The sequence below is a fragment of the Schistocerca cancellata genome, chromosome 6, assembly GCF_023864275.1.
Source record: "Schistocerca cancellata isolate TAMUIC-IGC-003103 chromosome 6, iqSchCanc2.1, whole genome shotgun sequence".
In the NCBI taxonomy this organism is placed as follows: Eukaryota; Metazoa; Arthropoda; class Insecta; order Orthoptera; family Acrididae; genus Schistocerca; species Schistocerca cancellata.
In genome coordinates, this window is record NC_064631.1 from 681,970,710 (window position 1) to 681,982,304 (window position 11,595).

The window sequence follows — 11,595 nt, forward strand, 5'->3', positions numbered from 1 at the left end:
TGACCTTCTTCTCCTCTAACCATATAAAGTCCTTTAAGCCGCTTTTTACTTAAAACGGCTCTGTTTTATATTTAAACATTTTGGCACGTTAAAACTGTGTTAGTATTGCCATGCTGGAAACGCTTACCTCCGAGTCAGTTTTTATCCAATTTCAACTATAAATTTCCCCATCCTCTTGACCTTGAAACAGCTGACTCAATGAAAAACATGTAATACCGTGCCGAAAGTTTCTTGGAGTTGTTCCACAGAATTAATAACTGGTAGACAAAGCAACACACCGCTTCTTTCATTTATGTCTGTGTAGTGCAGTATAGCACGGGAGTACACGATCCAGTTTTGCTTCTATCTTAATCTGAGTAAACATTTTTGGATACAGTTTGCCGGCAATGCAGATGAATTCATTTAATTTATTGTCATTTCATGCACATTCCTCTAAGCAGCAAGTTGTCATAAATGAGGTATCTACGTCTACATCTAAGTGATTACTCTGCTATTCACAATAAAGTGCCTGGCAGAGGGTTCAATGCTCCACCTTCAAGCTGTCTCTCTACCGTTCCACTCTCGCACGGCACACGGGAAAAACTAGCACTTAATTTTTTCTCTGCGAGCCCTGAGTTCTCTTATTTTATCGTGATGAGCATTTCTCCCTATGTAGGTGGCTGCCAACAGAATATTTTCGCCATCGGAGCAGAAAACTGGTGATTGAAATTTCATAATAAGATCCCGTCGCAACGGAAAACGCCTTTCTTTTAATAATTGCCATTCCAATTCATGTATCATGTCTGTGACAACTATCTCCCCTATTTCACGATAATACAAAACGGGCCGCCCTTCTTTGTACTTTTTCGATGTCATCCGTCAGTGCCACCTGATGCGGATCCCACACCGCACAGCAATACTCCAGAATAGGGCGGACAAACGTGGTGTAAGCAGTCTCTTTAGTAGACCTGTTGCTCCTCCTAAGTGTTCTGCCAATTGCGGTGTCACCGCCAGACACCACACTTGCTAGGTGGTAGCCTTTAAATCGGCTGCGGTCCGTTAGTATACGTCAGACACGCGTGTCGCCACTATCAGTGTTTGCAGACCGAGCGCCGCCACACGGCAGGTCTAGAGAGTCTTCCTAGCACTCGCCCCAGTTGTACAGCCGACTTTGCTAGCGATGGTTCATTGACAAATTAGGCTCTCATTTGCCGAGACGATAGTTAGCATAGCCTTCAGCTACGTCATTTGCTACGACCTAGCAAGGCGCCATTACCAGTTACTATTGATGCTGTAAAACATGTACCGTCAAGAGCGATGTTCACCAATTATGAATTAAAGTTAAGTATTCCAGTAGTTACGTACGTTCTTTGCTACTATAACGTCCTTGTCCAGTTCCAGACCTCACGCCAGCCTGCGTGAGCTTAAACGCGTGCCTTTCGGCTTCCTCCTAGTGGATTGGCTGTCTTGCCAGTCCACAACACCAATGAATCGCAGTCTTTGGTTTGCTCTACCCACAATATTGTCTATGTGATCGTCCCAATTTAGGTTATTTGTAATCCTAATCCCTAAGTATTTAGTTGAATTTACAGCCCTCAGATTTGTGTGACTTATCGCGTAATCGAAATTTAGCTGATTTCTTTTGGTACTCATGTGAGTAACTTCGCACTTTTCTTTATTTAGGGTCAATTGCCATTTTTCGTACCAGAGGAGGAGGAGGAGATTTAGTGTTTATCGTCCCGTCGACAACGAGGTCATTAGAGACGGAGCGCAAGCTCGGGTCACGGAAGGATGGGGAAGAAAATCGGCCGTGCCCTTTCAAAGGATCCTTTCGCACCATACAGATATCTTATCTAAATCATTTTGTAAGTCGATTTGATCATCTGATGACTTTCCAAGACGGCAAATGACAGCATCATCTGCAAACAATCTAAGACGGCTACTCAGATTGTCTCCTATATCGTTAATATAGATCGGGAACTATAGAGGGCCTATAACACTTCCTTGGGGAACGCCGGATATTACTTCTGTTTTACTCGGTGACGGTTGTACATCTGGTGATATGATCGTAAGAGAGAAATAAAGAGCACAGTTACTTTCCCAGCGTTATATGTCTAGCCTATGTATGTTTAAAATGCACTCCCACCGCTGTTTTACGATCTTTTTTTTTTTACTGTGGTTTCTACAACACCATCCGCAACACATACTTATATACGGTCGAAACCCGTACCCGGCAGCTTCGCCAGTATCCCGTCAGCGAGAGAACAACCACTGCCTCACAGCGCGCTGTACGCCCCTCCCCCCCCCCCCCCCCCCCAGGCGCGGCGCCAATTTAAACGCCATGAGTCAACGCGCCCCGTGCAACCTAAATAAAAAAGCTGCGACCGAGTTTATAAGCAGCCGTAACTTAGCTCGGCCACTCTCGGGATTAGGTGCCAAGTTTTTTTACGGCGCATCGATAGGTGCTCCCTTAAATCGCGCGGGCCGTAAAATCCGCCCCCACTTGGCGGGGGCGGTGGTTGGGGGGCGGTAAGAGTTTAAAGCGGCGCCGCCCGCCTGCCGAGATAGCGGACGCAGCGCCTCGCCGGCGGAAATCACGGCGGCGGCGCTCACCCGCTCGCGCCGGCAACAAAATGCGCGAGGCTGCAACTTCTTGTGGCGGCGCCAAGTGCTCAACTTGCTACAGCCGCGACTGTACACGTGTAACATCGCTCTGCTGCTGCACTCGCCCCTTCTCGCTACGTCTACTATGCGTTTCACTCGGCAGAGCATCGTCCTCAAGTGCATTTTATACTGTATCGAATACGTACACATGAACATATTGCAATAACCAAACAAAGGCCATAAAATGAAACCATATGAAGAATTTGGAATATACAGGGTGTTTCAAAAATTACCGGTATATTTGAAACGGTAATAAAAACTAAACGAGCAGCGATAGAAATACACCGTTTGTTGCAATATGCTTGGGACAACAGTACATTTTCAGGCAGACAAACTTTCGAAATTACAGTAGTTACAATTGTCAACAACAGATGACGCTGCGGTCTGGGAAACTCTATAGTACGATATTTTCCACATATCCACCATGCGTAGCAATAATATGGCGTAGTCTCTGAATGACATTACCCGAAACCTTTGACAACGTGTCTGGCGGAATGGCTTCACATGCAGATGAGATGTACTGCTTCAGCTGTTCAATTGTTTTTGGATTCTGGCGGTACACCTGGTCTTTCAAGTGTCCCCACAGAAAGAAGTCACAGGGGTTCATGTCTGGCGAAGAGGGAGGCCAATCCACGCCGCCTCCTGTATGTTTCGGATAGCCCAAAGCAATCACACGATCATCGAAATATTCATTCAGGAAATTAAAGACGTCGGCCGTGCGATGTGGCCGGGCACCATCTTGCATAAACCACGAGGTGTTCGCAGTGTCGTCTAAGGCAGTTTGTACCGCCACAAATTCACGAAGAATGTCCAAATAGCGAGATGCAGTAATCGTTTCGGATCTGAAAAATGGGCCAATGATTCCTTTGGAAGAAATGGCGGCCCAGACCAGTACTTTTTGACGATGCAGGGACGATGGGACTGCAACATGGGGCTTTTCGGTTCCCCAGATGCGCCAGTTCTTTTTATTGACGAAGCCGTCCAGGTAAAGATAAGCTTCGTCAGTAAACCAAATGCTGCCCACATGCATATCGCCGTCATCAATCCTGTGCACTATATCGTTAGCGAATGTCTCTCGTGCAGCAATGGTAGCGGCGCTGAGGGTTTGCCGCGTTTGAATTTCGTATGGATAGAGGTGTAAACTCTGGCGCATGAGACGATACGTGGACGTTGGCGTCATTTGGACCGCAGCTGCAACACGGCGAACGGAAACCCGAGGCCGCTGTCGGATCACCTGCTGCACTAGCTGCGCGTCGCCCTCTGTGGTTGCCGTACGCGGTCGCCCTACCTTTCCAGCACGTTTATCCGTCACGTTCCCAGTCCGTTGAAATTTTTCAAACAGATCCTTTATTGTATCGCTTTTCGGTCCTTTGGTTACATTAAACCTCCGTTGAAAACTTCGTCTTGTTGCAACAACACTGTGTTCTAGGCGGTGGAATTCCAACACCAGAAAAATCCTCTGTTCTAAGGAATAAACCATGTTGTCCACAGCACACTTGCACATTGTGAAGAGCACACGCTTACAGCAGAAAGACGACGTACAGAATGGCGCACCCACAGACTGCGTTGTCTTCTATATCTTTCACCTCACTTGCAGCGCCATCTGTTGTTGAAAATTGTAACTACTGTCATTTCGAAAGTTTGTCCGCCTGAAAATGTACTGTTGTCCCAAGCATATTGCAACAAACGGTGTATTTCTATCGCTGCTCGTTTAGTTTTTATTGCCGTTTCAAATATACCGGTCATTTTTGAAACACCCTGTACGTACTATAACAATCGGACTAGCCAGAATTTACTTCATGACAAAAGCGAATCAAATTCGATTACCTACTTAAGAAACTTCAAAAATACTCTTGCAAGTATCAACTACGATATTCGTATGATCCATACCTGATTCTATGCTAATAGAAATAACAACTGTAATGGAATTAATATGTTCCTGTTGTCGTTGTAGCCTTCAGTCAGAAAACTATTACGTGCAGCTTGTAAAGGGACATCCTCATCTAGCATTACTTTCCCTCAACAGTAGTAGTCGATACCAGAAATATTATTCGAGTATTAAACATGTCAATATTATCTCAGCTATTTTTCTGAAAAGTTTCATATAATTTTATACACAATATGCTGACTTTCAAGCTAACATTTATGAAAAGGAATCGCTTTATTTTCGTTGTTACAATCGATATGTACTAGCTCTGACTACACAGTTAAAATTGTTTTTTTAGAAACTTTTGAAATTAAAAAATATTTGGCACACTTAAAATTTCTGTTATTAATTATGCAATCTAGTACGGTTTTTTATGTTTATTTTTGGATTCATTTATAAAATAACATACTAAGCTAATATAAATTCGTTTGTCAAAAAATTGTAAGTCCTTTGGAATATTGTTATTACTGCAGAGTGAAGGAGTCGCAAGCAGGCCTCTCATATAATCGGACATATTTTTGTATTTTGACGAACAATGTAATTTAGACCTTGTTAATGTGAAAATTCGAAAGACAGTGTAATATACCAAAATGTGAGACAATAAATTATCCTGAAAACAAACATTCTGCGTAGACATTCTTCAAAATTATTTAGATCAAACGAACCATGAGAATCTAAAATGTGAAACTTTCAGCTTCAAGAATAAGACTCCTATACATGAAGAACTGGAGGTAACTGTGCGAAAAAAGATAAGTAAAAAGTTCATTGTAAATCTTACTCCTCTCGAATCTTTTGAAAAGACTTCACCATCCAGGACAGTAGCAACAACATGAAAGGGATGGGTGGATTACAAGCTCTACACGCTAATCTACCCCGTACAAGTCTCTTCATCTCTGTACAAATACTGCAGCCGACTTCTAGTTTTACCGCTCACCTTCCTACCACCCATTCACACTCCCTCCGTTAGCAAATTTATGACTCCTTGGTGCCTCAAGACGTGTCGTATCAACTGAGCCATTCTCATTGCCAAGTTGTACCACAAAATACTGTTGCTTCACTTCGATTCAGCACCTCCTCATTATTTATTCGATCTACCAACTCTTCTGTAGCATCAAATTTCAAAAGTCTCCATTCTCTGGAAGCTTCCTGGCAGATTAATACTGTGCGCCAGACCGAGACTCGGACTCAGGACCCATGCCTTTCACGAGCAAGTTCTCCACCAACTGAGCGACCCATGCACGACTCAGGACTTGTTTCACAGCCTTACATCCGCCAGTTCCCGTGCTCGAGTCGCAGTCCTTCACACAGTTTTAATCTGCCATAAAGTTTCATATAAGTGTACACTCCATTGCAGAGTGACAGTTTCATTCCATGCTCCTCTTCTCTGAGTTGTTTATCGTCCATCGTTTCACGTCAACACACGGCTACACTCCACAAAAATACCTCAGAAAAGTCTTCCTTACATTTAAATTTACATTATACCTTGAAAATTTACATTTTTTCAAAGAAATCTTTTTTCCGATTGTTAATCTAAATTTTATGTTATCCATACTTCGCCCATATCATTTATTTTGCTGTCAAAATAGCAAAACTCCTCTACCCCTTTCAGTGTGTCATTTTCTAATCTAATTCCGTCATAAACATCTGATTTCATTCGGCTACATTACATTGCCTTTCTTTACTTTCGTTGTCGTTCATTTTATTTCCTGTGCTCAAGATACACTGCAGTAGACTTTACTGCCTTCCCAACGAAGTTCTTTACTGCCCTGGCGGAATCACGAAGTCATCAGCAAACCCCAAAATTTTAACTTATTGTAACTAACGAGTTGGTTACATCTTCCACAGACAGTTTGACCAATTTTTTTCCTCATAATCATGTGGAACCAGCCAGTTTAAAGGATATGTATGCATAATTAGTTTTATCAAGATAAGTCTTACTCATCAAAGTACACAAATAACTGGGTTCTCTTTATTTACAGAATACTAGTTTTCAAATACAAATTCGTTCATGTAGTATAAGGATTTGTCCAGAACATATGATTTAAAGTTATTTTTAATATTTTTTGTTTAGGTGGCCCCGCAGCATGAAGCACTTCGCAACATGAGATTTTAAATTGAATCTTCTAATAGTTTCATTATATTTCGTAAAATAGGCCTGTTTCCTAGTACACAAATATCACAAAAGTATATCATATTTGCCATCTGTAGTTCTCAGGTGTACTTGACAATGGAAAGACTGCCGAAATAGGCCGATTGTAAGAAATATAATAAAAGTATTAGCAAGGAACTAATTTGAAACAATTAGTTTCTATAAAGCTTTGTGAAAGTTCAGTTAAAATGCCTAACTCCATGAAAAGATATCTATAAAGTAACTGCGAGTGAACACCATAGATTCTTATCCATTGCTTTTGTGCTATTAATACTTTGTTTTCAAATGATGAGTTACCTCACGAAATTATGCAATAAGATTTTACTGACGGGAAATACTCAAGTTACTTTAGGTGTCTGATTCTTTAGTTTATAACGGTAACAGTTAAACAGTTAAACGAAGACTAAAACTAGCTGAACTTAATAATTGGAGTAGCATAGTAAATTTTTTCTTCCATTTGCCAGGGTAGCCGAGAGCGCTAATGCGCTGCTTCCTGGACTCGGGTGGGGCGGTTTTCCACATCCCACTAGGTGAATGCTGGGCTGGTCCCCAAGTTCCGCCTCAGTTACACGCCTCACAGACATTTGAAAACGTTCGCACTCTCATGACTTACACTAGACGCAGACAGCTGGGGTACACTAATTCCATCCCAGGAAGTTCGGGTGGCGTCAGGAAGGGAATCCGGCGACCCTCTGCAATTAACACTGCCAAATCCGTCATAACAAAGCCGACCCCGCGCTGGAAGCGGGACAAAGGCCCGAGAAAGAAAGTAAAATTTTTCTTCCAGTTCAAATTTTCATCAATGTCTACACCCAAAAATTTGGAGGAACGCCCCCTAAATTTGTCCAAGGGTCTCAAAATAACATGCTTCCACCTATGTATTTGTATTTTCAGTTGTGGATCATTTCCGCCAAAGTTAACGTCATCTTCCGTTTGAGTTCCCTTTGTGGAATCCAAACTAATCGTTGTACAACGAATACGGTATGCGACAGCTTATGAATGTGTAGCAAAGGTGTTTTCATAGCAGTTAGGGCACTATACAATTAAAGCAGATGAGACATAAGACCAGCGATTTGCTTAGTTGCCAAAAGGTAAATGCAACCCTTAGAAGCAAACGCTACGTCCGAAGAATTATCAATCTGCAAAGATTTGCTGTTAAAATTCGAATATTAAGTGACGTAAGATGAGTCACGCAACTTACTGCTTCCTCTGTCGTACCTCTCTCAAAATGACCATTCCCGGAAGAGCAGAGAAATTCAAGCTCAAATGGAGCCTTAGCAATAATTTTCCTTTGTGTGGTATTCGTGAAGGGAACAAGAAACGCGAAAAAGACAATGATTTATGAAGTTCTCCTCCACATAGCGTGAGTTGACTTACAAAAAATTGTTCAAATGGTTCTGAGCACTATGCGACTTAACTTCTGAGGTCATCAGTCGCCTAGGACTTAGAACTACTTAAACCTAACTAACCTAAGGACATCACACACATCCATGCCCGAGGCAGGATTCGAACCTGCGACCGTAGCGGTCGCTCGGCTCCAGACTGCAGCACCCAGAACCGCACGGCCACTCCGGCCGGCACTTACAGAATATGGTCGAAGATGAAGAATGTAATTTCCTCGATGAACTTCGCCGCTGCCCAATATTTTCGTGGAGTGCCAGAGAGCTCCTTTACCTTACCTAACCTCTGACTGGACACCACGACTACGTAATATTCTGCCAGGCGTACTGCTACTAAGATTCAGTGTAGTACTAAGTCATAACAGCTGCGAAAGAACTGTTACTGCTACCACCTCACAAAAATGCTTTATTGAGAAACCAAACCATTACATTATTTTCATAAGCATTTACATCTTTCTAAATCATCTTAAATTGTAGAATGCAACACGATAAACTCTATTCAACCAATAATATTTTTGCTATCGAAATGTATGTGCCGTACTTTATCAGCTCCCATATTGTCAAACTGTCGATGTTCTATAAGATTCGAGGTAAGAAATAAAGAGGTATACGTGTCAGGGGACGAAACTATATGGAACAGCATAACATCCCGCTGCAGCTGGATTTACACACAAGTCTCGAAAGACCGGTAAACTCGCCCACGATAAGCGACAAGTGAATTGTGCCCTAGAGGACCGAGGGCTGTCGGCATCACCCCCTAACCATTACTTTGGGTCCGTATACTTACTTTTCGTGCTAAACCGTTTCCGAGTGCATATATGGCTCGCTAACGAGTCCCACAGGAGGCTATATCGCGAGCTACCTCGTTGTTCCGCAGTTATTCCGATTTACTGTTTTTTCCTCTTTATAAAATCCCATCAACTTATTTCATGCTGCAGCTATGGCTGTAAATCACTTAATGTACTGCATTTAGTTTGCATTCAGTATAAGTCCTTAATCGTGACAATTACTATTCCATTTAATTAGTTATAGGAAGCTGAGGGTGTGTTAACTGATAACTTTTCATCAACTTGCATCTATAAATATTTTAATGGTTTGTTTTAACGTCATTCTCATTTCTGACACAAAATCTTCCGATTGTGGAGCAAACATCACATCTACACATGCACATGCATCACATCCACGCCTCTATACATATTTTTAACGTTAGAAAATAATTTTACGTCTAGTACAGAAACTCCAGGAAGTAAACATCCGCGTTCTAAACGATAATTAAACAGCGCCTAAGCCGTTAGGTGTTCCTGAAAGGCAAATGTTTTCCTACCATACAGTCCAAGTATGTCCTAAGGAAAAGGTAATCCACGGAAGTCAAGCACTTATACTTATGTTTCTATCAATAAATAGACGTACAAAATGACAATCGAACAATCAGAATCGGTATAACTCCTCTGTAAATCAAAACGTCATAAAAACGGTATAGGATGAAATACACTCCTGGAAATTGAAATAAGAACACCGTGAATTCATTGTCCCAGGAAGGGGAAACTTTATTGACACATTCCTGGGGTCAGATACATCACATGATCACACTGACAGAACCACAGGCACATAGACACAGGCAACAGAGCATGCACAATGTCGGCACTAGTACAGTGTATATCCACCTTTCGCAGCAATGCAGGCTGCTATTCTCCCATGGAGACGATCGTAGAGATGCTGGATGTAGTCCTGTGGAACGGCTTGCCACGCCATTTCCACCTGGCGCCTCAGTTGGACCAGCGTTCGTGCTGGACGTGCAGACCGCGTGAGACGACGCTTCATCCAGTCCCAAACATGCTCAATGGGGGACAGATCCGGAGATCTTGCTGGCCAGGGTAGTTGACTTACACCTTCTAGAGCACGTTGGGTGGCACGGGATACATGCGGACGTGCATTGTCCTGTTGGAACAGCAAGTTCCCTTGCCAGTCTAGGAATGGTAGAACGATGGGTTCGATGACGGTTTGGATGTACCGTGCACTATTCAGTGTCCCCTCGACGATCACCAGTGGTGTACGGCCAGTGTAGGAGATCGCTCCCCACACCATGATGCCGGGTGTTGGCCCTGTGTGCCTCGGTCGTATGCAGTCCTGATTGTGGCGCTCACCTGCACGGCGCCAAACACGCATACGACCATCATTGGCACCAAGACAGAAGCGACTCTCATCGCTGAAGACGACACGTCTCCATTCGTCCCTCCATTCACGCCTGTCGCGACACCACTGGAGGCGGGCTGCACGATGTTGGGGCGTGAGCGGAAGACGGCCTAACGGTGTGCGGGACCGTAGCCCAGCTTCATGGAGACGGTTGCGAATGGTCCTCGCCGATACCTCAGGAGCAACAGTGTCCCTAATTTGCTGGGAAGTGGCGGTGCGGTCCCCTACGGCACTGCGTAGGATCCTACGGTCTTGGCGTGCATCCGTGCGTCGCTGCGGTCCGGTCCGAGGTCGACGGGCACGTGCACCTTCCGCCGACCACTGGCGACAACATCGATGTACTGTGGAGACCTCACGCCCCACGTGTTGAGCAATTCGGCGGTACGTCCACCCGGCCTCCCGCATGCCCACTATACGCCCTCGCTCAAAGTCCGTCAGCTGCACATACGGTTCACGTCCACGCTGTCGCGGCATGCTACCAGTGTTAAAGACTGCGATGGAGCTCCGTATGCCACGGCAAACTGGCTGACACTGACGGCGGCGGTGCACAAATGCTGCGCAGCTAGCGCCATTCGACGGCCAACACCGCGGTTCCTGGTGTGTCCGCTGTGCCGTGCGTGTGATCATTGCTTGTACAGCCCTCTCGCAGTGTCCGGAGCAAGTATGGTGGGTCTGACACACCGGTGTCAATGTGTTCTGTTTTCCATTTCCAGGAGTGTATTACATAAAGTAATTATGATAACACATGGATCGACAGCAATGAGCAAGACGGCGCAGTGGTTAGCACAGTAGGTACCAATTCAGGAGGCCAACGGTTAAAATGCCCCTCTCGTCATTCAGATTTAGGTGTTTAGTGGTATCCCCATAATATAAATGACAGGATGGATTCTTTTTAAAAGACGCTGACGCTGTCGAATTCCTTCTCCCCGTTCAAGATTCTCACGAGACACTAATTGCTAATCTTCCTCGTTTATTGATGTAGGAAGTGAGATGTGCATGGTTCTAGAGGCAGCCACACGTCTTAAAATCTTCTGCACCTCGATGTTTCATTCTTACGCCTGCCGTGTGCGTGTTGCGTCTGTAGTGATGAGGTTTTTACAGCGCTCGCTAACGTAGGGTAATGAAGACTAGTGCAGTGACTTCCAGAAATCTTTACTTGGACATTCATAAATTTTTTGTAGCCTATTCTACGACTTTAATTTCCTAAAGGCTTAACTGTACGCTGTTTAAAGCTATCCTATCCAGAGTATGCAAAAAAATGGAAGAAATGACGGAGGAAACGA